Genomic DNA, 26,640 nt, shown 5'->3' on the forward strand with positions numbered 1-26,640 from the left:
TCTTTTTTTTTTTATTGTGCAATTTTATTTATTTATTTTTCTCTTCAAATTTTTTATTGTTATGTTAATCACCATACATTACATCATTAGTTTTTGATGTAGTGTTCCATGATTCATTGTTTGTGCATAACACCCAGTGCTCCACGCAGAATGTGCCCTCTTTAATACCCATCACCAGGCTAACCCATCCCCCACCCTCCTCCCCTCTAGAACCCTCAGTTTGTTTTTCAGAGTCCATCATCTCTCATGGTTCGTCTCCCCCTCTGACTTAATCCCCTTCATTCTTCCCCTCCTGCTATCTTCTTCTTTTTTTTTTTTTTTAAATTTTTTATTGTTATGTTAATCACCATATATTACATCATTAGTTTTTGGTGCAGTGTTCCATGATTCATTGTTTGTTCATAACACCCAGTGCTCCATGCAGAACGTGCCCTCCTCAATACCCATCACCAGGCTAACCCATCCCCCTACCCAAAGATGTGTATGATCTTTAAGGGATTATCTATGAACAGCTAAGTAGTTATATCAATACTGATATGTTTCCCTGTATATTTATATCCAGAGGGCTAATAGTGCCCTGAGTGTTGTTTGAAAGTATGAAATGTAACCAAAGATAAATTGAGGTGATATATTTTTAAAAAGATATTTTGTGAGACTCAACTGTATATTCAGGAACAAGGTAGTAATAGGTAAAAGTGATTTAATCTAATTAAAAGAAATGAATTTTGAACATTGGACTTCATTTTTATTTTTTATTTTTATCAAGTTCCAAAAAAGCTTTATTACGTACAGAGGGGAAGAGTTCAGTCCTTCTTGGTTGCTGCTTTCCTCTTGATTGTCAGGACATTGCTCATCTCCTCTCTCTTCCTCTTAGCACAGATGTGTGTCCCCACTTTTTTCTTGATAAACTTAGGGTGCACTTTTCCTTGGAGACTTTGAGCCAACCCCATGGCACACTGCTCCTATGGGGTGAAGCCGCACACCTCTCAGATCATGTCCCACACGAGCTTGGAAACTGGTGTGCTCAGTGAGGCACCAGCTGCTGCTTGCTCATGTTCTTAGTCACCTTGTGGCCCTTGTTGAGGCCCATGGCCGTAGGGTAGTGCAGAGCTATGGCTGTTGCCCCTCCATGGCTCCTGGGGCAGAAGGAACATTGGACTTTAAATGGATTTAGATGTATTGTCACTGTACTTGGGAATCATTAGTGGAATGTTTTGCAGTAAAATCAGAAGATCACTATTTTCCCTGATGGACCACCCTATATTGTGGTTTTTAAGTTTCCTTTTATATGATTTCTAAATCTCTTATAGCAGGATATTGGATTTCAGGAAAATTCAACCATACTTCCCACCCAAATATTGATTCTTTGCCTCCCTCTAACCCCATCTAGGACTGGCTTCTAGCCAGCACTTAATTTGCATGTTTAGTTGATTTCTCAGTTGGAATGATGGGCTCAAAGTTCATGGAACTGATAGATTTTCATGGGCCATCTTTCTTTTATCCCACCTTTGTGATTCAAGGTGAAAATATGTAAGAGGATCAGCTCTTGCTAGTTGAGGCCACGGACTCAAGGAGCCCACAATTCCTGGTCTTTATGATCTAATGTGTCAACTTCTTATTTGACACATTAGATAAGACTAATCTTCCGAATGTAATTATCTGTATTTTTTATTTGTTTTTATCCTATCCCATTCTGAGACCTTCAGGGGATCTCCTTTGTCTATCTGTTTGAGACTTCTCTCTCTGGCATTCAAAGATCTCTGAAGAATGGGACACAACTCCTTCTAATTTTAACTCCCACTTCTGCAAAACATACATGCCAGTCAAGTTAGCCTAATCTCTTAAAAAAAACAAACACTTTATTGGTGTATAATTTGCATACTGCAAAATTCATCCATTGGAAATGTACCATTTAATGAATTTTAGTGAGTTGTGCAAACATCACTACAATACAGTTTTAGAACATTACCATTATCCTCAAAAGCTCCCTTGTGCCCATTTACACTTAATCCCCTCTTCTACCCCTAATGCCAAGAAACTACGAATCTATTTTTTTGTCTAAGTTGGCCTTTTCTGGATATTTAATATAGTTAGAATTGTACAATAAGTATTCTTTTAGATCTGAGTTCTATTACCTAACATAATGTTGTTGAGGTTCATCCATATTGTAGAATGTGTCAGCAGTTTGTTCCTTTTTATTGTTGAATAGTATTCCATTGTGTGAATACACTACATTTTTTTTAAAGATTTTATTTATTTATTTGACAGAGAGAGACAGCGAGAGAGGGAACACAAGCAGGGGGAGAGGGAGAGGGAGAAGCAGGCTTCCCGCCAAGCAGGGAGCCTGATGCGGGGCTCGATCCCAATACCCTGGGATCATGACCTGAGCCGAAGGCAGATGCTTAACGACTGAGCCACCCAGGTGCCCCCACTACATTTTGTTTTTATCAGTTGATAGATAATGTGGATTGTTTTCAGTTTTGACCAATAAATGAATAATGCTCCTGTGCACATTTATTGCATGTCTTTGTGGACATATGTTTTGTTTTTATTGGGATTATTATTGGTAGATTATTGGGAGTAGAATTGCAGGGTTATGTGGTAAATTTATGTTTAAATTTTTATGGTATACTTTTTCCTCAGTGTTGTATCATTTTATATTCCCATCAGCAGCATGTGAGGGTTTCTTCCTCTTCTTCAAGATCAGTTTTTCACTTGATCTTTTTGATTTTCCACTATTTTCTGGAATAATAACTTATTCATCATTTATTCTGGCTGTTACATTTTTGATCTCTCCCTCTCTCTGTTCCTTCCCTATAGCCTATAAACATGCTGAAGTTTATCCTGTCACAGACCTGCCTCTTGCAACTTTTCTTTGTATTTCTCTTCTACATGTAATCCATTCTTTCTTTTCTCCCTCTGCACACTTGTCTCATCAGAAACTGTCTACTTTTATTTTCTCTGTTCTCTCATTTTCCATTTCATTTATCTGTCCACTTTTTTATTGTGTTAAAAAAAACCCATATATAGACTCTATTAACAAATTTTTAAGCTTACAGTATATTTTTGTTGACAGTATGCACATTGTTATACAGCATATCTCTAGAACTTTTTCTTTTTTTTTTTCTCTCTAGAACTTTTTCATTTTGCATGACTGAAACTCTTCACCCACTGCATAGGACCTCCCCTTTCCCACCCCACCCTGCTTCTACTCCTGGCAACTACCATTCTACTTTTTGCTTCTATGAGTTTGATTACTTTAGATGTCTCATATAAGTGGAATCATGCAGTACTTGTTCTTCTGTGATTGGCTTACTTCACTTAGCATAATGTTCTCAAAGTTCATCCGTGTTGTCACAAATGGAAGAATTTCCTTCTTTTTTATGGCTGAATAATATTACATTGTATATACATATACCACATTTTTTTTTTTAATCCATGTATCTCTTCATAGACATTTAGATTGTTTTCATACCTTGGCTACTGTGAATAATGCTGCAATGAAAATGGGAGTGCAGAAATCTCTTTGAAATAATGATTTCAGTTCTTTTGGATAAATACTCAGAAGTGGGACTGCTGGATCATATTGTAGTTTTATTTTAAATCTTTTGAGGAACCTCCATATGTTTTCCATAGTGGCTGTACCATTTTTTCATCCAATGAATAGTGTACAAGTATTCCAATTTCTCTACATCCTTGCCAACATTAATTTTTTTCTTTTTTGATAATGGCCCTCCTAATAGATGTTTATTATCAGACGAGATTGGGCGTGTTCAGGGTGATATGGCCGTAGACAAGATGTTTATTATCAGATTGTAGGAGTTCCTTATATATTTTGTATAATAGGTGAATTTTTTTTTTCCATTCCATAGGTTGCCTTTCACTCTGTTGATTATTTTCTTTGGTGTGCAGAAGCTTTTTCATTTGATGTAGTCCCACTTGTCTATTTTTGCTTTTGTTACCTATGCTATTGGTGTCATATCCAGGAATCCATAGCCAAGTCCAGTGTTATGAAGAGAGAATACATTGACTCTGTAGATCACTTTAGATGATGTGGTTTTGCCCCTGCTGCTGTTGCCTCTGACCTTCTGATTGCCAAATCCATTAAATATTTTTTTGGTTATAATATTACACAGTCTTTCTACCATGCTCTTTTTTTTTATTTACTTTAGAGGGAGAGAGCGCGTGCTCATGTGAGCGGGGGGAGGGGCAGAGGGAGAGGGAAAGAGAGAATCCCAAGCTGACTCCCTGCTGAGTGTGGAGCCCCACCTGGGGCTTGATCTCAAGACCCTGAGATCTCAAGACCCTGAGGTCAACAGTCAGGTGCTCAACTGAGTGAGCCACCCAGGCGCTCCTCTACCATGTTTAACTTTGTCAACCTATCTTACTTTTTTGAAAGCTTCCCAGGCTATCTTAATGTATAGCCATTCTTATAACTGGTTTTTCTTTGCTGTGTTCATAGGCTACTTTTCCTTCTCCTACCTTAAATGTTGATGTGTACCATCTGACCTGCTGCTCCTCTCTCTTGACATGCTCTGTCCAGATGATTTCCATATGATTCATATATTCCCTTATGGGACATTTTGGTGTTTACTCATGTTTAAAATCCTGTGTTAGGCACTGTGAGGGGATGGGTGATAAAAATTAACCAGAGATAGTCTCTACCTATTTCCATATTCAATGAATATATATTTCAACTAGGATATCCCACCTCCTCATACAAAAAACCATGTTCATAACCCATTTATTTGACTGCACATACCACTAATAGGTCATGACTCATTGGGAAGCATTGAGGATAGAGCAGAAAACAGGTCTGAAGCCTGAGTCTGGTGGTCCTCTACATATAAAGCCCATTAAGTATTCCTCATCCCTGCAGTGAATGGTCTAGACAAAAATACTATTTAAAATTCTTTTGCCTACCTTAAAATAAAATATAATCTGACTTCTTTCTTTCTATTGGATTTTGGGGTACTATTTTCTGTTGCTTTTCCTGATTTGTAATAGCCAAGCTGATTCTTAATTTACTGGTTCTAGAGGTTTAGCAAAGAGGTTACTAGGTTTGTTTGATACATGTATTAAGAAGAGTGAATGCTAAGCAGAGGCCTAAACTTGTTGGTGCTTTATTTGAATTTGTTTTAGGACGTGGGTTTTACTTATGAATCTTTTTTGGGAGTTCAGGCATATTCTCCTCTTACTGTCTCCACTAATCCCTCATAATTCTTTTTTTTTTTTTTTAAAGATTTTGCTTAAATAATCTCTATATCCAACATGGGGCTCAAACTTACAACGCCGAGATCAAGAGTCACATGCTCTACCAACTGAGCCAGCCAGGCTCCCTCACAGTTCTTATTATTGTTTTGGATGGATGACATTACCAAGGTCTAGATAGCTGATATTTTACTGAATGTACATACTTGCACACACATCTATATACAGACACACATTCTTATAGTTTGTTACGAAGTTTTCACTCTTAGAAAATAGACTGAAGGCAATTTCCTAAGTTAGACCTGGTGTGATACTTCACTACTGACATAATGATAGTCTTTGCTGGTTCTTAATAAATAAATATTGCTTGCTGTAAAGTTCTAGTCAGAAAAACTTGTGTTCTTTGGTAACATAACATTAATATAAAATTTGACATTTCATGTAGTCGACAAAAGATGAAATACGTTATATCACTCTAGAGCCACAGGTATATATTCCATGCTAACCAAGTTTCCCACTCTTGAGAATTTCTTCTTCCATTTATGAAGAGTTTCTACTGATTGATAATGAACTGAATCTTTTCTCCTTGAAGCTACTCTTACGTCAGAAATTTCCCTTGAAGTAAGGGAGCCAGGTACATAAATAATCTGGCTCAGAATATCTCAATTGCTTTTAAGCTTCAGGCAAGCTAAAGGCAATATTTGATGATGAAGCTGTGTTTTGTTTGTCTGTTTGTAATTTTTGAGTAGAGTGAAGTGATATAGAGAGTGCTTTTGACATTTGTACCATTTAGGTAGTTCAAAACATCTCATATTTAAAAGAAGACTAGTGTTGGCACATTTTAAATTTAGAAAAGAAGATAAAATTATATAGGAGGTTAAATTTGGGTTGTGCATATGTAGAAGTGAACCACAGGAGAATTTAAAATCCGCCCCCCCTTTTTTTGCCTTATATACCTCAAGTATAATGCAGGCCCTATGTATACATAAGGGAATAATTAAATACAGAAATGGAGTCTACTTGTTAGCCAAAAAGGATGCCTGGAACATGTGGATAAGCTTGGATATTTGTCTAATGTTAATTGGAATATTGGTTTTCAGTTGAAGATGCCAAATCTACAGAAAAGTAATTGGATTTAGCTTCCTATTTAGCAAACTACTTCAAATCCCTGAAGTATCCCACATCCGAAACTAATTTTTCTTGATGGTATCAAGTTTAGTCATGAACAGAACAAGGGTTGACATAGTTTTTTAATATTTAAAATATTTCTTGACAAGATTTCAACACTGTTGCTTGTCCACAAACCTTGTTAGGTTCCCTAACGAGAGATGAAATCTTAGGTTCTATGGAACCGGTTTTACAACTTTGCAAAACTGTCTTCTTGAAATAAGTCAATTTATTCTTTTTTTCCTATACATTTAAATTTAAACTTGTATGTTGATCAGATTTCAAGAAACAACACAAAAATGGAATATTTCTTATTGCTTTTCATGTAAGCTTACATGTGTGCTTAATATAACTCCTTTAGATTCAGCCTAGGAAATGTATTTTGTGGTAATTCTTAAGTCTTAAAAGTGTTCTCCAGACTACAAATGTTTAATGTGGTGTGTCAAAATATTTGGAAATAGTTAAAAAAAAAAACTTAAGAAAAAATAGGATATTTGATCATTGAAATTCAGGGATTAAAAGATTCCGTTTAGGAGATTACTCGCTCAAATATTTATTGAGCAACTTACTATGTATGAGTTTCTTTGTGACTGGAAGAGGTATATAAAGGTGTTTATGATATGGTTGCTAACCTCAAGGAGCGTGACCTTCTTATAGTGATGATAATTATAAAGGTAGACAAATATTACCTTTTAGTCTAGTCTTTTGCCATTAAAGATGATAAATATTCAAAAAAGATACAGTAGTGCTTAAGTGAGCTATGAGTAGATGCATCATATATAATTTTTTTTAAAGATTTTATTTATTTATTTGAGAAAGAGAGAATGAGAGACAGAGAGCACGAGAGGGAAGAGGGTCAGAGGGAGAAGCAGACTCCCTGCTGAGCAGGGAGCCTGATGCGGGACTCGATCCAGCGACTCCAGGATCATGACCTGAGCCGAAGGCAGTCGCCTAACCAACTGAGCCACCCAGGCGCCCTCATATATAATTTTTTTAAATTAAAATGTATTATCAGATGAAAATCATTTTAATTGATATTAACAATGACTAATAGGAGCTGTAATAACTAAACAACAGATTATTTTAGTGTAGTTTTTGTACTAGGACCCATCATGTTAGAAAAAATTTGTAGCCATGCTTCCATGTCATTTTTCTTACAGGACCTGAAACTTACTTAGCAGATAAGTACTGTACATTTCAGTTGAAGTGGATTTTCCATCTGTTTTTAGTCTGTTTCCAGGATAACAGTAACTACCAGATCTAATGTTCACTCTTGTGCCCCATTGCCTAGCACAGAGCCTGGTGTGGCACATAGTAGGGCTCAACATATTATTTCTTGAACTCAGTGGTCCTGCCCCAGCGGTAGTTGGCATTTCTTCAGGGAGCTTCTGAAGGCATGTCTTATGTCTCTGCCAGAAATTTCTTCTGGAACCAGGATATTATTTTGCTAATGAGATATGCACTTTACAACCTACATATTTAGACCTATGTTTATCATTCCTACTCCTGGAGTTGAGCAGTCACTGCAGGTACAATGGGCAATGCTCCTAATCCTCCTTTGCTGTGATTTGAATTGTTTCAGGATTCTGTTTTGTCCCTGGAATTTTTATGATCTCTTTGTACTTAAAAAGCAATTATCATCTTGGAACAAGAATAGGCTCTATCATCTTTTCGGTGTTAAGTTACAAGTGTTTGAAAGGTTTATGCTGTATGTCATTTGAGGTAAATTATTTTTTACATTCCAATTAGGTTTACAGTTCTTTTTTTTTAAATGTGTTTTTCATGAGCCTGAATCACAGATTCCGATGAGGTACTTCATTTTTCCAAATTTTAATTTCTAGTTTGATAGCGTCTCCTTGATTTTGGCTTTTCTTCTTAAAATAAAAATTATTTTCCATAAAGTCTTGAAAGCTGATGGCTGCAATGTTTGATATAGTTTAATAGGGGATGTTAGAAGATAATTGGATACCTAGGACCTAGAAAAAGAGTCAATTTATTTTTTACTGTGAATTAGTTCTTCTGGACTCCTCATAGTCAAGACTAGGTTATGAGCTAAATGATAGTTCCTTTAGCCTCCAAACAAGTACAAGTCCAGATACAATATGTTTCAATAGTAAAGGGATGGAGAATCAGGCATTCCTACAACTCTTGGTGCCTGAGAAATCTTACAGGCTCACTTCCACTGTCAGCCATTATACCTTTCAGCTTTGTCAAGATGGAGAGTCCACTGGGACCGTGAATGATGATTTAGTTAGTCATTCCCTTAGTAAGACTTAGGTTGAGTTTAATTTTTTGTTTTGAATTTTTTTTTTCCTAAATAAAAATTTGTTTCCTCAGGATAGACTTCCATTAGAGTAATTACTAGCTCAAAGAATAGGAACATTTTTAAGGCTTTAATCTAAATGACCAGGTAATTGCTAATTTTGTGAGTTGATAGTGCCACCAGCAGCATAGAATGTGCAAGGGGAGCTTTAATTTTTCCTTAATGGTATCTTCCCTAGTAGATATGTCAGGATCACTATTTGCAGAGCACCTTAGAGGGAAACTGCAAAAGAATATGTCTACATAGTCCTGTGCTAGAAGACCACCCAGTCCAACTGAAGAGAGCAAAGAGTTGCATATGGAAACACATATAGAATACTGTCACAAATAGATAAAGACAGGGGCCGGCCATTGGCCCCTTGCTTACAGTGTATTAAAATCCAAACCAAACCAAACCGAACTTCTCAAAGTGGACTGAGAAGGAGGCAGCACATGAGTGCCCCTGCAGTCTTCCCTTATTTTGGGATTTAGATCAATTAGTAGGAATTTTTCTGACTTCTTCAGGCCTACAAATGGCTCTGTTTGTTGGGAGAAATGGAGAGAAAAGGGAAAATGATTGAAAAGGGGCAAGTCAAGCAATGTCAAGCAATGATTGACTTTTGATTGGATTATATAGTGGAATGACTTTAAATTATATCCACAAAGAAAATTTTTACAAAAGTCTCTTTTAAAACAATCAGAAATAAAAAAAAATAATCAAATTTCATTTTATGTACCTTTTGAACAAAATATAAGAATTGCATTAAATACTATCATGTGGAAAATTTGCAAAACTCAGACAAATGCAAAACACAAAAATTAAAATGAATGTAATTCCTTGTGAACATTCTTTTTTCTCTTTTTCTGTGTATATACATGCATTATATTAAAAATTGGGATAGTTATATAAAAGATGTGCTTATAGTCCTGTTTTTTGATTTTATCTCAAGAATAGTTTTCATGTCATTATAAATAGCATTATAACATCTTATTTAATGCTACATAGCAGCTATGTCAAAATCAGCTTACCCAGTTTTTTAGTGTTGGATAATTTTGTTGCTTTGAAGATCTTATTTCTACAAATAATGCTGCAGTAAATATCTTTGGAGGTAAAACTTGGTCCATTCATGACCATTTCCTCAGCATAGATTTCCACATGTGGAATTGCTGGACCAAGGTCCATGTGTATTTGTAAAGGCTTCTAATACATGTTTCCCCTCAGAAAGGTTGTATCAATTTACTGTCCCTCCCCCCAGAAGCACATGAGAACGTCCACTTCTTGGCTCCTGTATTGACATTGGGAATTATCATTAAAAAAACAAAAACTCTGCCAGTTTTATAGACGAAAATAGTGTCCTACTAGTTGTAGTGTGTGTGAGTTTGTAGTGTGGTTAGGCCTTGGTCCTAATCTTTGTCAACATTTTGGATGAGCTAATTCCTCTTTCATGTCTAATGTTGGATGTGGTGATTAAAGCATAGGACCCCCATTCAGAGTTCTAGTTTCTCAGTGGTTTTATATAGTTTGTCTCTGGGCCTTGTTGTGGCATCTTCTTTTACATGTGCTTTCTGAACTCAAGGAATATGAGAAAAACTGCAGTTCTTAGCTTACTAGGTTTCTTCCTGCCTTTGGCTGTTACCCATAGCACTTTATAATGGAACATTTTACAAAATATATTTTTACTTTGGATTGTGACTCTTAAGTCCATTCCCTTCTTGGATTTGCCTGAGACTTTGTCTCCTTTCCTCTCATTCCAAGAAGCCCACCACCACAGTCATTGGTTTTCCAAAATGGCAGCAGTGGAAACCTAGGGCCTCACTGGCATGCCTTGCACCATCGGATAAGGGTGAAGGGTACAACTGGTAGACCTCAGTTTTATTTCTTTTAGGTATTGGGCTTCACTTAGGATTTCAGTTCTTTAAATGTTTGAAAACTGTTGCCCTATTTAGTAGTTTTTTCCAACTTAGAAAGGGCCTTTGAGATCCTTTGTAGTTTTGCTAAAACACTTACAAGGAAATGGAGAGCTCTCTCCCATTTTTCTCTCTCTTTTGCCTTTAGTTACAGCAAAAGAATAAGTCATTTTCATCTTCTTGATCAGAAAACAGAATTGGCTAATGCAGTTTATTAAAATGTTTATTAGTTGCCAAAATTAAATACTAAGAGATTTTATTTTGAAGAATTTGACTTCTGGTTCCTCTTGAAAAATCAGAAGTCCTAGCCACACTGGGCCTGCATTCCCCCATGGTGTTTGTCTGGCAGCCCTCTCCATGTGAGTCCTGCCTTCTGCTTGGTAGCCTCCCTCACTGGTGGTGTCTCCCGACACTATGCGCAAGGGCCAGTTACCATTTATCAAGTGTGTGCTGCTTTCTTTTTTTTTCCTTCATATTTATCACATTAAAAGGAAAGGGAAATTGTTCTTTTACCCACATTTATAAAAATTAGAAAAATAAATGATAGGCCGAGAAGTTATGTACATTTTAGGGTTCAAAATGCTATACAGTACAAATTCCAGGGGCCTGTTAAAAACTATTGCCTGAACACTATAGTCCTTCATTCATTCAACACATATTGAGTACCTACTATGTGCCAGGTCACTGAGATAGTCATCAGGTCCTTAGTGGTTCATAAGACAGTCATGGTCCCCACCATTATGGAGTTGACAGTCTAGTGGACTTTTCCATGTTACTCTAAATCCATAGCTTATCAGCATCTTACAGGTATAAATGGCCATTCCAAGTCACATGGAGGCAGTGGAAAAGGTAGCCAAATGTCTCCCTTTAGTGAGCAAAAAAGTGACACTGCTGCCTCATTGTTCCTTTTTTCTTCACTGTGTATAGAAAAGAGTAGGGGCATCTGCTTCCCTGATAATCCTAGGTTTCCTACTAGGAAATTCTGTCATTTATCTACACTTGCTTAATATTTATCAGGGACACTGAAGGGGGAGGAAGTTAGGAATGGGTACAAGATGTGTTAGAAATGGTTATTTTCCTCAAGTGGTTTCTAGTCTAGTTGGGCAATAAGATATGCATCCCAACAGCTGTAATAGACACAACATTTTAACAGTTTAAGTAGTTGTTAGCTCTTGAGTCTAGTCCACAATGCTGTCTTAAACTTTTATTGTGAGTAGTATACTAACCCCCCATAAGTCTCTTATTTTCTATTAGTTTTTCATTTCAAATGTATACTGGTTCAGTTCCATTTTGGCACATAATGGGATAAAAGAGTCTTTTGAGGACTGTTTTGTGACATTAACACAATTTATAGTATTGTCTCGTTGGGGAAATTCCTTCTATGATTTAAATACCCTACCAATAAACACACTTTTGGAATGTTGGAATTAATTTAAGTTGGATACTTCCCATTTTTAGAATTTCATATTCCTATATTTATGGCATTAGAAACTCTTTTAATACAGTCTAAGATTGCACTAGCAACTAATTTTTATCTCCTATGCCAATTCTGAACAGTTGGTGGTGGCTGCCTAAAATGCTGACTTGTTTCCATAACTGTTTAGCAGAGTCAAAGAGGTGGGGATTAAGAATGTTTTAGTATATGCCTGACTATAAGAAAGGAGATTTTCTGGCTGATCAGAATGGGTTTTCACTGTCAACCTTTAGAAAGGGTCTTAGTATTTTCTCTTTCTAATGGCCAGTCTTTCATTCAGCCAAATTCTTTAGGAGCTTCACCAAAGGATTAAAGCACAGAAAAGAGAGCATATAATGAAGTTAGGTGGAAATAGTGTTTCTGCTGACCTGTGTTCACTGTTTGAGTTTGGGCACTTTCCTCTTTACCAAGAGTTTGAAGCTCAGTTGACCGAGACTATCTATGGCAGTGTGCAGCTGCTAGGTTCTAGGTCCTGTAGAGACAGGGACCATAGCTGTCTTGTTCACTCTGTCAAGCACATTGCCTGGCCTATGGAAGGTAACCCAGAGTTTATAGCGTGAATAAATGAATGTAGTCCCTGACATCTTTGGAGGAAACTTAAGATTAGCTCTTAGTGCTCTTGAAAGTTACATGGTTTTGGTTCCTCTGGTTTGATTACAAATGTGGTCAGCAGAAGGATGATGGATATATTTTCACCCCTGATTATAAGGAATAAGAACTGACCATGTCACTGACCCTCTCCCTTGGGAGACAGGGTGTGTGGCCGACAGTGACTTCTTGAAATGCAATTCTGAAGCTTGGGCACATACTCCATTCCTCTTTTGTCAAGCTTTGGAGCTAAGTCATGGGGGACTTTTCACAGTTGAAACCATTTTCGCTCAATTAATCGGATGAAAACAAAGGCTGGCCCCATGCCCTGTGGTTATTGCTTTACAGGCAAGAGGCACAGTTTGAATTGTGGGCTCCCTAGGTCCAGGACCAGAATGCTATGGTGGCTCTGCCCCTGTGGAGAGAGCTGGGTTTAAAAGGATCTTGTAGCCACCTTTCTGGTTGACTTGATAGGGGAGAAGGTAACCCTGCAAGAGAAACTTTTCCCAGCCTAGGGAAGTATTGAGAAGAAATTCTGAGAACATGCTAACAAAATTCCTTAAAGGTTTTTGATCTTTTCCGCTTTTTTAAAAAGAAACAACAAACAAAACATGCCAATCAGATGGCAGAATCCAGTCTTTCATGTCAGTGTGTCCATTTACTACAGCATTTAGTAGGCCAGTAATGCTTTAGCTTGAAGTAGTTAACAAGCATACCTTGCAGTGTTACTTTTATTTTCTGCTCCCTGTAGCACTTACAAAATCCCATTATGCAATTGGGTATTATTAAATGTTAAAAAGTTAATTTGTTCTGCATTCCATTAAAATTGCACTTTTTTTATGCGCATTGGTCCTTACATCTTGTTTAAAACCTATAATTTAAGCTCACACCGTAGTAAAGTCTTAAGTAACCTTTTGCCCTTGCTACCTTAATTATTCTTCATCACACACATTATTTCAGGAGGATTGTGGCAATGGGTTAACTTCTTGTTAGCTAATGCAAATATCTATCATTTAAAAAGCAAAATGTGGACTTGGAGTTTTAATTAAAATTGTACATCAATAATGAAATAAAATGTACCTTTTATTAAGGAAAATAGATTGTAAAAGTGTTACTTGCTTTCTTTTTGAAATAACCGTGCTTTGGTTAAGGCCAAACAATTGATCAAACAATTGATGGAAATGGGTAGCTTATTTCTATTTAAAGATTTAAAACACTTGCTTTTTAAATATAAAAGTTTTCCAAATAGAGTCATTGTCACCTTATATCAATATGCTGAGCGATTATGATACAGTAATAAAATGCTGTGAAACTAGATCATAATGGTGGTGTGGCAAAAACATCTTTCATTATTTGATTCCCAATATGTTAGACAATTTTGGGGGGATAATTTGTAGTGAATAAATAATAAATAATTTTAGGGATTGGAATTTCCCGAGACCATGCTAAATATTTTTATAGCACTTGGTGTTTTATATGGCTTACTTTTATTTGATAATCACACACCACTAAATATGACCAGGTTTAGAGAGAACATTAGTGACAATTCCAAGCTATACTCAGCAATAGAGACTGTCTGACATCTGAAGCCTTTAGGATTACCTTGGATTTGGATTTTTTAGCCTAGAGAATTTACATCCTATGTCACGTCCAAAAAAAAAAAAAAATAATTGAGAGGTGGGCAAAGAAAGATATGAACAGATCCTGAGAATAATGGATTTTGGGAGTTTAAGAAAGTTTTAGAAATTATGCTCAGTTATATCATTTCACAAAAGAATTTTAAAAAGCCCTGAAGAGTCAATGACTCTTTAAAAGTATTTGAGATGGGACAAGAACTGGAATCTCTGAGACAGTTTGGTGGACTTGAAAGAGATTTTGGGATGAAACAGACCTGGGTTTCAACCCTGACTTCACTGTTAACCACCTTTGTGTCCATGGGCAGATTATTAAAGCTCTCTGAGCCACAGTTTCCTGTTTTAGGGACATTGAGTGATTTTATGAGAGAATGAATTTGGAGGGCTGGTTCAGGGTTTGGCCCTTCTAAATGCTTAGTTGGTGGGGCTTCTTTACCTCTGTCAGGCCAGTGTTTTTTCCTACAACACAGGATTATCTTAATAGCAGGTCATTTATGCAAAACAAGACCTTGGTTGTTTTGGCCCTGAGGTCTAGGTTTGTTGCTGGCCCAGCACCAGACACTTGGGGGCACCAGTATACACTCGGCTTTTGACCATGCTATTGGAAGGTTTGGGCAGGGATCCGCTCTGAGGCCCATGCACACTTTGTCTTGTGGTCTGTGGACTCCTGAATTTCCCCACTCATTTGAGAGTGCAGCAGAGAAATCCACAGAGAGGGAGATGATGCTGTGGAGGCTGCTGCTTTTTTCCCTTTCTTTCTCTCTCTCTTTCTTTCTCTCTCTCTTTCTTTCTTCTTTGTCTTTTTTTTTTTAATAGAAATGTTCCATGGAAACTTTTCCTGTGAACCCTCTTCAAGAGATTTATGCAGATTATAAAGTCAAAAGACGGGTCATCCCAGACTTTTCTTTCCAGGCAGAGAGTCCAAAACATAATTTTAGCAGGTATTAGTAAAAATTGAGAGGTATTTTGTGTATGCTGGGATTCTTGCCAACATCTGTGTTTGCAACTCCCAAGACAGGTCTAAGGTGAAAGTTTTTTCTTACTGCCCTCAGAAGATTGTTGAAACAAGCCTGCCACGGTTCTTTTCCATTGCATCTGTGTTACTAAGGCCTCTCTAGACACTGTTTTGTGGAATCTTGGGCCAACACAAATTGATTTACTTTTCACTGAAAGAGCTTCATGCTGAATGTTGACTGCAGGTGCGTTTTGGGGGAAGAGGTAAAAGACTAAAAACAGGGAAATTGGTAGGTAGACAAAGCAGGTGTAAGTCATTTGAGTATTTCCCAACAAACTGAAAAACTGCTTTAATTTGGTAGGGTTTCCTTTTTTTTCTTCTTAATGTAACAAATGATTCCACATAATGTGAGTCCAGTTAGGTACCTCTAAAGAATTTACAAGATTGAAGATAGATCTTTGAGTTTGTTAGAAGAGTTGAGAAAAGATCTACCATTTAGAAGGTACAAAATAAACACTTAAAATGTTACCTCTAACATACCATAATCAACTACTGCATGTATAGCCACTTATTGATATGTGAGCATGGTGATCCTTGGTGTGTATGTTTGTAAACTATATCCCTTTTATTAGATAAAGAACATTCTCATTTATCCATAGAAATATGTAAACCTCCATGACGACATTTTAAACCAGATATATATAGCAAAGGCCTGAGCATTCTTTGTTGATCATTTTGTGCAGAACACCAGAGAATGTTCCAGCAGAGTGCAGCAAAAGCCAGTTATTGCAAAATGTACTCTAGTCTTTCCTTAGTCAGTCTGGACTGTGGAAACAGGAATTTCAGACTCAAAAAATGATGAAAACAAACAATAGAGATCCTTAAACAGTATCCTGCTCCCCCATCCTAAGTGTAGGCTCCAACCAAGAAAAACTTTCTCTAATTTACTCAGCAAGACTGAACTTGAAGGAAGGACAGAGTGGTAGCCGAGGATAACCATAAAAGTTAGCATGGCATAATTTTACTCCCTTTTAAAAAAAAAATAATAGCTTTTAAAAAAGCCACAAGTACTACATATCAGAATTCTTTGTCAGAAAATATAGGTAAGAGAGGGAAATGAAAATAAAAATTATCCTAATTCTACCACCCAGGAAGAAATCATATTTTCAATTTAGTATATATCCTTTCAGATTTTGAATGTGTTGTAACATGTGTAAATATAAATAAAAATAAAAATAATTTTAAAAAATATTTAAAAATAGGGTCATAAGGTACATGCTGTTTGGAAAGTTATTTTTTCCTTGTAAAAATAAATCATTAACATGTTACATGTCAATATATATAGTTATAGCTACTCTAGTTACTCTAGCTGCTGATTTCAGTAACATTTGTATGGTATGTTTCTGCCTTTCAAAAAATGTGGCATATTGTTTCATAGTAACATGTAAGTAATTCATTTCACTTTGTGAATAAATATTATTCTGATGCAGACCACTGTATGTTTGATGTGTACCAAAAGAATAAATATTTACTTTTGCAGATTAGCTGATTTTTCTTTCTGTTGGTGATTTACTTTCAGAAGCTTCTCATTCTAACTTTTGGCCATTTTTAGAGAGAGTGATATTTTTCACTAGAATGTGATTACACAGTGATAATACCTTAAATTTGGTGATTTTTAAAGTATTGGTTAAGTAGCAAAATAGATGCCCAAATTTTCTTGCTTTCTGTCTACCAAATTTCCATTACTTTTGATTGTCTTACTTAAATTCCTACTTTGAAAGAAGACTACTTTATGTTCAGTATAGTTTTTCAAGAAGCATAAAATTGTATTTGGCTTTCTGCAAAGAGAAAAAAGCAAGTAAGTTAAAAAAAAGACATAATTAGTAAATGCTAACTATCCAGTTTGTATATGAGCACACCTATTTGAATTATGTCTGGCATATGAATATTCCTGAAGGAATCCTAACTAGGAGAGAAGTTGGGGTGACCCAAGTCAAGGACCCTCCCATCACAAGCCAATGCCATTTCCCCAACAGGCTAGGGCGGTGGTCCCAATGAGTGCCTGGGATCCTGATACTTGCTGATTCAGGGGCAGGGAGATCAGCAAATTAGGAAACTATAGCCAGGTTAGAGAGATTATGGAAGCCACCCACCTAGGGCCTGACCATTTAGCAGGCCTGGCTGTGGTAGAAGACTGGCTGCAAAAGCACAAGTGTGGGTCTGGCTCCATTGCAGACATCTGCCTCTGCTGCTGGGCCTGTAGGAACACAGAAGGGGAGGCATTCAGACTCATGGCACATGGGCACACCCTGCTTCTGGTAGTTAGCAAGGGCCAAGATTAAGGGGCTCTTCTGTATGGTGTGCAAAGAATATACAAACAGAAAACAAAAGCATAGAAATATCTTGCATTATTTTAGCAACACCGTTCAAAGTCAGGTAGACTTCAAAAATTGTAGATATCCTGGGAAGTAAATTAAAGGGCTAGGGATAGTCACTTTACAAGAATGAATATATCAGGACATTTAGAAACCAATTTTAGTTTGTGTTCTTACTTCAAAGCTGAAAGGAAGTATTCTTTTCATGACTAGTAAGACTCCCTTAAAAAATCTTGTAATTGGGGTAAGCAGGCACTAGGGGGCAGCCACGACTTGGTTAAAATTACATGTCTGCACAGTATTTTCTCTGGTGGGAAGGTTAAAAGGACCACTTTTCTTTCTTTTTGAACTAAAGCAAATAAAATGAAGTTTGAAAAGTTTACAAAACTTAGAATTAATTTCTTGATTTGGCTTAGAAGGCGCATTCTTTGACTTTTCAGCTACTCAGTAGCATTTTTTTTGCTTCAGTGTCCAGCAACGGTCTGTCTTCCTTTGACTTGACTTTACCTGATGATGACTTTCGTTTCTCTAGAAACTACACACATACACCATGAATATGTATTATATTTTTTTTAAAATTCTTTTGAAGAACAAGTGGTTATATATGGAGGAACAGAAGAAACTCCTTGGCTTATCACTTCAAAAGAATAGAGAGAGGACTGCTCTCTGTTCTTATAAAGAAAAGAACCACCCCTTTTCCAAAGCACGGTTTTCTACTGCCAGCTTGATGCTTTTTGAAATGTACAATGGCAATCTTTCAGTAGTTCTAAAATTTGCCTAGGGTTGGATCTAGAGGGGATATTTAGAGATTTTATTTATTTATTTGACACAGAGAGAGAGCAAGTGAGAGCAGGAACACAAGCAGGGGGAGTGGGAGAGGGAAAGGAGGCTTCCCGCCGAGCAGGGAGCCCGATGCGGGGCTTGATCCCAGGACCCTGGGATCATGACCTGAGCTGAAGGCAGATGCTTAATGACTGAGCCACCCAGGTGCCCCTAGAGGGGATATTTAGAAATACAGATTCCTGAGCCCCACTCTAGATTCACTGAATTTTAAGAGACAAGGGATGGTTTTTAAAGGTTCCTTGGTGATTTTGTGCAAAGTCCAGGAATATGCCTGGCAACTTTTTTTTCTGTAGCTTGTGAGAACTATACTAGTAAGAAAATTCCTCAGCACTAACTTCTCAAAAAGTTTAAAATATTGGAAACACGTATTTAGAAATACCCACAAATAGTTCATGTCATACGGTTTTAAGCAGAGATTTTAACACCGTTTTGTAAAAAAACTTAGACCACATTTTAATGAAATTTCTTATTTGGGAGTTTCTTCACATAAATGGCTATAAAGTATAAGATTTGTTTTTTTTTTTTATTTTGGAAATGGAAATTTAATTTCTCACTTAGCTTTAGCTGCTATTCAAGGAAGATCTAGAGTGCCACAGTAATAGAAGTTCCTTTTTATAACTTGACTTAGAGATTTGATCCCTCTGAGAGTAACGTGCAAGTGGATATTCACCATCATATTTTGTGAAAAACAAAATATCATTTATGCTTTATTTGGTATAAAATTAATATTTTACAAATGTTCATTAATCTCTCCTCTAAACTATGAAATAAGGGGGAAAATCACATTCCAGTTTACAGACAGGAAACTGAGCAATGAGGAGGAAAAGCCTTTATTTAAGGACATTCTAACATACTGTAAACACACAGAATACTAGATTATTTTGATTTCCATGTCATTTTGTTATCTGCCATTCTGGTATAATTGGAGAAGTTCTTCCCTCTTTCCCCCCGACCCCATGTCTAAATTTAGAGACTGGTTATAGATCCTAGACCTTACTTTATCCAGTGGTTTATCATTAATTAAATCAAAGTATGGTGATAATACAAACAGGCACACTTTTGAAAGAGTGTGGCCAGGTGATGGATGTCTTGTAGAAATGGATGCCAGCTTGCCTGGCAGTCTCCCCTCCTCCAAAGGCTCAGAATGAAAAGGTACTGTCATGAGGGGAGCTGGAAGAAGCAGGGGATTAGAAATCTCTTTTGGGACCTACACAAGCCAACTTGACACTGCCTTCACGTTGAAGTACCAAGCAGGCCTCACTGTGTTTTATTTTAGTGCTGAGCTTCCAGTAACTAAGCCAATGTCTTTGCCACTTGCTCATGAGATCCAGCTTGACCTTTCAGTGACAACCCTGTTAAGAGAGAAAAAAAACAAAGAAAGCACAGACACTTAAACTATGAATTAGTTCTTTTAAACAAATGGGGATCTAATTTTTCACATTAAAAGAAAACAAAAAGGAAGACTGGCTTTGAGTAACATTTATCAAATTTAGACTAAAATAAACCTAGAGGCTTATAAGGTTCAGTTTGTGGAGTAAAATATTGGCATGAGGAGAATGGAAACATTGCATGTAGGAAAGTGTACGGTAGTAGAATTAGAGAAGGAAAAATCACTAGTCATGACCCGATGTTACTACAGCCACACCAGCTTACTTATAATAGGAATTCAGTGTGTTATAACAAAGAGGGTTCTGTAAATGTACCATGATAAAATGGCTAATACTTATAATTGCTGCTATTTTTTGAGTACTTACTGTGTGCCAGCTAGTGCTAAGTACTTTACTTATATTATCTCAATTATTTTTAAGGGTTCTTTTGCACAGAGGGACTCTACAGTTTTTTTGCTTCCAATATTTTAATACTTTTAAAAGGCATTTCTTTATGTAAACATTTCCCTGTGGATTTGGGATTTTAGGAAATAAATGGGAAAATATTAGCTAACCTTATACAAGAGAGAATGATGATATTGAGCACATGATATAAACTCTCCCCAGAGTTCCCAAACTGTGATCCAAGGAATATGCCTTTGGGAGATATTTATAGGTGTTTTGTGAAAAATGAGTTTTAAAACCTGCATTCTATCCTCCTGTTGGGGGTTCACTAAGCCACATTGGATTGCTAGGCTCTGAGATGTTCTGCTTTAAAGAAACTTAAAAAAACAACAACAACCCTGTGTTTAATATTTCCCTAATTTATCTAAGCACAGAACACTGTGTGTTGGAACCCAGGGGCAGGCACAATCCATGTGTACCTGGTTGGTGTTGGGAGACAATTCTGCACAGTGTGTCATGTTTCTGCATGTCTTGTGATCAGAGGCACTGCCTGCTCTGGACTGTCTTTTTAAGGATATTTTTTACAAGGAATAGCCTTGGATGATAGAGATAGTAGCTCCCTCCAGTGCAAGGCATAGGTTATTTATTGTGTAATATAATAAAGATAAGTACTCCTTCCATGTGAACTTACTGATCATTATAAGAGATTCAGGTTCCCTGAGCTCTGGGTTCTTCTGCTGTAACCCAGCCCGCCACATGTGTAGATGTCACCTTGGCCTTTTTTGTATCACTTGTGGTAATTTGGGCTTGGGGAACTAGCACAGATGCTGACATTCTGGCTTTTGCTGTTACTTTAAGTAATAAAATCCTTTGCCTCTGGCTAGGAGTCTTTTTTTTTTTTTGAGATTTTATTTATTTGAGAGAGAGACAGAAAGAGGACGCAAGCGAGGGAGAGCACGAGCAGGGGAGGGGCCGTGGGAGAGGGAGAAGCAGGCTCCCGGCTGAGCAGGGAGCCCGCCTCGGGGCTTGATCCCAGGACCCTGAGATCACGAACTGAGCCGAAAGCAGACAACCAACTGAGCCACCCAGGCGCTGCTCTGGTTAAGGGTCTTGAGTCTTCTGCACACATTTATGAAATGATGGCAATTAACTTGTTAGTTTGCATGTAGTGTAAAATCTTAGACTCTTCTTGATTCTCCACAGTGAGGAAATATTGAAATATGTCCTTAGAGGTAAATGGATCTACTTTTGGCTGAGTAGACTGGGGTGGGCTGGGGTGGAGCGGCTGGGGGAAGGCTATGAGGAATGTTAAAAAATAGAGTTTTAACTATGTATGTCTCCAAAATGCAAGCACCTTCCTAATGTTCTAGAATATTGAATCTCCTTGCAATTTTGTACCTCTGAGACAATTAACCTCAGTTCTTGTTGCTTTCAAGTTTTATTTACTAGACGCTATCATATTTTGCTATTGTTCTTTTTTTGTATTTTATTTTTCCAGGTGTAGAATTTGTATTTATATAATGAAACACAAAGTACTAGTGGGTGATTAGTACTACAGCCCTTGTAGATTTAAGAAAACGAAGGAAATACACATTTACTGAGCACATATTGTGTACCTGACACTCTGCCAGGCACATTACATGGGTTTTCTAGTATAATCTTTCACATCACTCAGGATTTTGGTATTATTATACTCATTTTATGTGTGAAAACCCTCGGGGCTCTCTGAGGTGGTTTTATAATTTTCATAGCTAGCATTTGTAGAGCATTTACTGAATACCAGTAAACAGCATATTTTCTTATTTCATCCTTATATGACCAAGAAATAGTTATTATTATTATCTTATGTGTGAAGAAACTGAGGACCAAAGGTGAAGTGATCTCACCCAGGTCACATAATTAGCAGAGCTATGATATGAATGCAGGTATGTATATGAGTTTGATATCAGGTCACTCCCCAACCCTTGACCTGAGGTTTTAAGAAGATAATGGTACTATATGGTTTGAGCTTAGGGTGACTATGTAGTTATACTCCAAACTAGACATTTTGGAGAGGAAAGAGGGGCAAAATTAATAATTGCACCAGGATAGCAAGTGTAAGCCTAGACTGTCATGGAAAAGCAGGGTGTGCAGTCATTCTACCATGTGCAAAATATGTAAGTAAATACTAGGATAGATTGTAGTTATATTTGCACTGCTGATTTTTGACAGCGTGGGATATGATCTTTCATTGAGTCAATATGTTGAATTCAAATAGTTTTAAATATTTTATTGTGCTTTTAAAAGTGTTTTATTGCCAAGGTAGATCCACCCTTATTGACAGTTCCAATATAGATAAAATGGATTACTGCATATCCTTTTCTCACACCTCACTGTTTTATGGGTTTCCAGAATTTAGTGCAGTCCAAAGTAGAGGGAGTATTTATGGCATTTTTAAAGCAGATCATGAGAAAATTACTTCCCTCTGTCTCCCTCCACTCCCTCAAACTGAGGAACATGATTGACTTGGTTTTATAGGGTCCATATTTCTCCTCTAAATGAAACCCATCTGAGGATGGAAAACTGCAATCCTATCTTGTCCTCCCAATGTCAACTGACAAAGGATAAAACTTTGTTTTCCTTGACATCATTTCCAGTGGGAGTTAAAACAGAGAATAATATTTAATATACAGATCTGTAATAACTATGGTAGTTTTCTTGTTGTGGCTTACACGTAGTTGTTTAATTAGCCTCTACAGGGTATTATAGTGGCTTTCAATTGATTTTTCTCTATTGCACTACTTGTTAGATTTTTTTGATATGAGTGTTAGGCAAGCTTTGTAAATATGTTTTGTACATTTTTTCCATACTGAAGTATTTTTTTAAGATTTTATTTATTTTGGAGGGGGGCAGATGGGGAGAAGGAGGGGGAAATAATCTCAAGCCGACTTCATGCTGAGCATGGAGCCTGACACAGGGCTCCATCTCACCATCCTGAGATCATGACCTGAGCTAAAACCAAGACTCTGATGCTTAACTGACTGAGTCACTCAGGTGCCCCTATACTGAAGTATTTTTTTAAAGGTGTGAAATGATCCTCCTGTCAAATAAAGTAGTATTGGAGTAGTATTGGAGACTAACAATAAACTTTATCATGTTAAAGATGAGGAGAAATGCTGGAAATAATTTTTCACTTTGTTCAGCCCAGAATTTCCCAAATTTAGATACTGAATGCTTGTGTGTGTGTGTGTGTGTGTGTGTGTGTGTAGCATCTATTAACTTTCTATAGAACACTAGAAGCACACTTTGGAATACATTGGCCTAAGTGTATTTCTCCTTTTTAAAGAAAACGACACCTTTATTTGTTGTTATATCTCCTTTTCTTTACTAATTTTGTGTTGTCCTCACCTGCTCACTTTTTTTGGCGGGGTAGTTTTTGCCTTCCGATTTAAAAAAAAAAATTCAATCAGAACTATTATTTATTGATAATAATTCTTTATGCTCTGAATCTCTTAATTTTCCTTTTTCTGCCTACTGTGATTTCCATTGTTCCTTTTTCAAACTGTTTACTTGAGTGTTTGCATCATTTATTTTTATTTAGAACACTGAAAGCATTTAAGGCTATGAATTTGTCTTTGAGTACAGTTTTGCCAACATACACATTTAAGTGCAGTGATGATGCATTATGGCTTGGTGAAAATATAGACTTAGGAGGCAGCAAGACTTTTATTAGGATCTTGCCACTTATTATCTCATGACCTTGAGCCTCAGTTTCTTCTATTGTAAAATGGGGCTATTAATAACTTACCTTTTAGGTTTAAAAAATGTAATTAAATCTTGTCTGTAGAGTTCGTAGCATAGTACCTGAAAGGTAAATTGTTGACCAGTAAGTGCCTATCTTTATTATTTTTATGATTTTACAAATACTGTATAATTTCCATTTTGATTTCCCTTTGACACAGTAGTTGTATGGTAGCTGTTTAGGAGAGTGATTTTATTTGCCAAAGAGCAAAATTTAAAGGATTCAGCTTTCTTAATTTTTAGTTGTTTTAGCTGACCAGAGCATTTAGCCAGTAAAATTTCACATAGTTAAACCTATATAAAAGCAAAGGATAGATCTGGATTTTGGTGGAGATCATTTTTGAAGGTCTCTCTCTCTCTCTCTCCTCACCCAGGTTTTCTTTTTTTTTTAATTTTTAAATTTTTTATTGTTATGTTAATCACCATACATTACATCATTAGTTTTTGATGTAGTGTTCCATGATTCATTGTTTGTCCATAACACCCAGTGCTCCACGCAGAACATGCCCTCCTTAATACCCATCACCAGGCCAACCCATCCCCCCACCCCCTCCCCTCTAGAACCCTCAGTTTGTTTTTCAGAGTCCATCGTTTCTCATGGTTCGTCTCCCCCTCCGACTTACTCCCCTTCATTCTTCCCCTCCTGCTATCTTCTTCTTCTTTTTTTTCTTAACATATATTGCATTATTTGTTTCAGAGGTACAGATCTGTGATTCATCAGTCTTGCACAATTCACAGCGCTCACCATAGCACATACCCTCCCCAGTGTCTATCACCCAGCCACCCCATCCCTCCCACACCCCCACCACTCCAGCAACCCTCAGTTTGTTTCCTGAGATTAAGAATTCCTCCTATCGGTGAGGTCATATGATACATGTCTTTCTCTGATTGACTTATTTCACTCAGCATAATACCCTCCAGTTCCATCCACGTCGTTGCAAATGGTAAGCTCTCATTCCTTTTGATGGCTGCATAATATTCCATTGTGTATATATACCACATCTTCTTTATCCCTTCATCTGTCGATGGACATCTTGGCTCTTTCCACAGTTTGGCTATTGTGGACATTGCTGCTATAAACATTGGGGTGCACGTACCCCTTCTTTACCCAGGTTTTCTTGTTCAGAGTCAGGGCTACATATTCAATAGAAATCACTCCTGATGTACAGTGGGTAGTTGACAAATATTCTTACTTTGCACTGCTTTGTAACTGAGCCTCTTTTTATGTGCATTCAAGAGGGTTAACATTGAAATATGAGAAAACAGCAAATCAAGTACCATTTGCTAGCCACTATGTCAACCAGAAAGCCCCTAGGGCTACATTTGTTCTTGTTAAGATCCCCAAAGAAAAAATACTGTATAATATCCCCAAGAAACCCATTCTAGTTTGTCCATCACTTGTGTCTGGAATGTTTTCTTAAATTATTCTAAAAAATCTTTATTTTGCAGAATTCCATTATGATGTGATTTTATAAATCTTGTTTCTTTCATGATAACCTGCGCGGGTGGGGGGGGCGTGTCCATGGAAAACTCGCTAATATCAAATACAGGGTGTTCTTTTTGGTCATTATGCCAAAGTATTAAACTGCTAAGATGTCTTTGTTTCTTTTCTTGTTTTACAAGAATTTGGCAGGAAAATGCTCTTGGAAAATCGAATTTGTGTATTTTATTCAAAATGGAGGATGATTTGAAATAAAAGTATCATTGTTAATTTGGTCTATAAGAGAGTTTTACTATAGGCATCTCTAAGCAAGTTTTTGAATAAACATGCTTTTCCTTTTTTCCAAGATATTTTCCCCCATTTGTACCATATGTGGAACATGATGTCCTTTGAATTTCCCCTGTAGGATTTGAGAGTTAAGGAGCCTTTTACCTGGTAGTATCCTCTTGTTTTCACTTTCTCTTAAGGCACTGATCTACTCTATAATTCAGACCCTCAGTTGAAAAGGAACTGACATATATGTGAATAAGAGGGGGCTTATGTATTCCTTGAGGCATGTTCCATCAATCACCTAGCCACTTTACCTAGAGACTGAAAACTGCATTATTTCCTTCAGAGCTCTGTGCTAGAAGACCCTTGACTTAGGAATATGGATAATGTGTGCTACAATTAACTTTCTTTATGTCTGTGTTATTTCTGTTCTTTGTTTTAATATACAGCATATAATTTTATACTAATTGCGGTTAAAATTTTGCATTTCCTGGCATCATGATAAGTCTTCTGTTAATGGGTACACATAGTTACATGAAAACACATGTGTATTAATCAATAATTTACCTCCAGTGACAGTCATCTGTAATGTCTTTCCTCTGATACATCATTGGTGGAACACAGTTTGGCAGCGAGAAAGCAACAGTTGTTATCGATTTTGTATTCTTTTGGCAGAGTTGCAACAATTCTCCCATACCCTGGTCCAGTAGAGATATTAGATGGATTGCTATACTGTATTTGCGTTTGAAATGTCTTCCTCTGTTTTTACTCTGAGCATTTATTTTCCATCAGCTTGTAACATTCTAACATCGATTGGTGCAAGTAATGTATTATTCATGCCATTCTGGTTTCATTCCATTAGTGCTATCAGCATTAGTATTCAGTCTGAAGAGATACAATTATGTCAAGAGTTCTCTGTGT

The 26,640-nt window shown here is 36.9% G+C and overlaps 1 protein-coding gene and 1 pseudogene across 7 annotated transcripts in view; one reads left to right on the plus strand and one right to left on the minus strand.

The window, feature by feature from the left end:
• Positions 1-26,640, plus strand: part of BBS9 (Bardet-Biedl syndrome 9) — a 479,889-nt gene that overhangs the window by 259,649 nt on the left and 193,600 nt on the right. The gene's annotated exons all lie outside the window — the stretch shown is intronic.
• LOC118356152 lies at positions 804-17,531 on the minus strand (annotated as a pseudogene).

The sequence above is a fragment of the Zalophus californianus genome, chromosome 12 (assembly GCF_009762305.2).
Source record: "Zalophus californianus isolate mZalCal1 chromosome 12, mZalCal1.pri.v2, whole genome shotgun sequence".
In the NCBI taxonomy this organism is placed as follows: Eukaryota; Metazoa; Chordata; class Mammalia; order Carnivora; family Otariidae; genus Zalophus; species Zalophus californianus.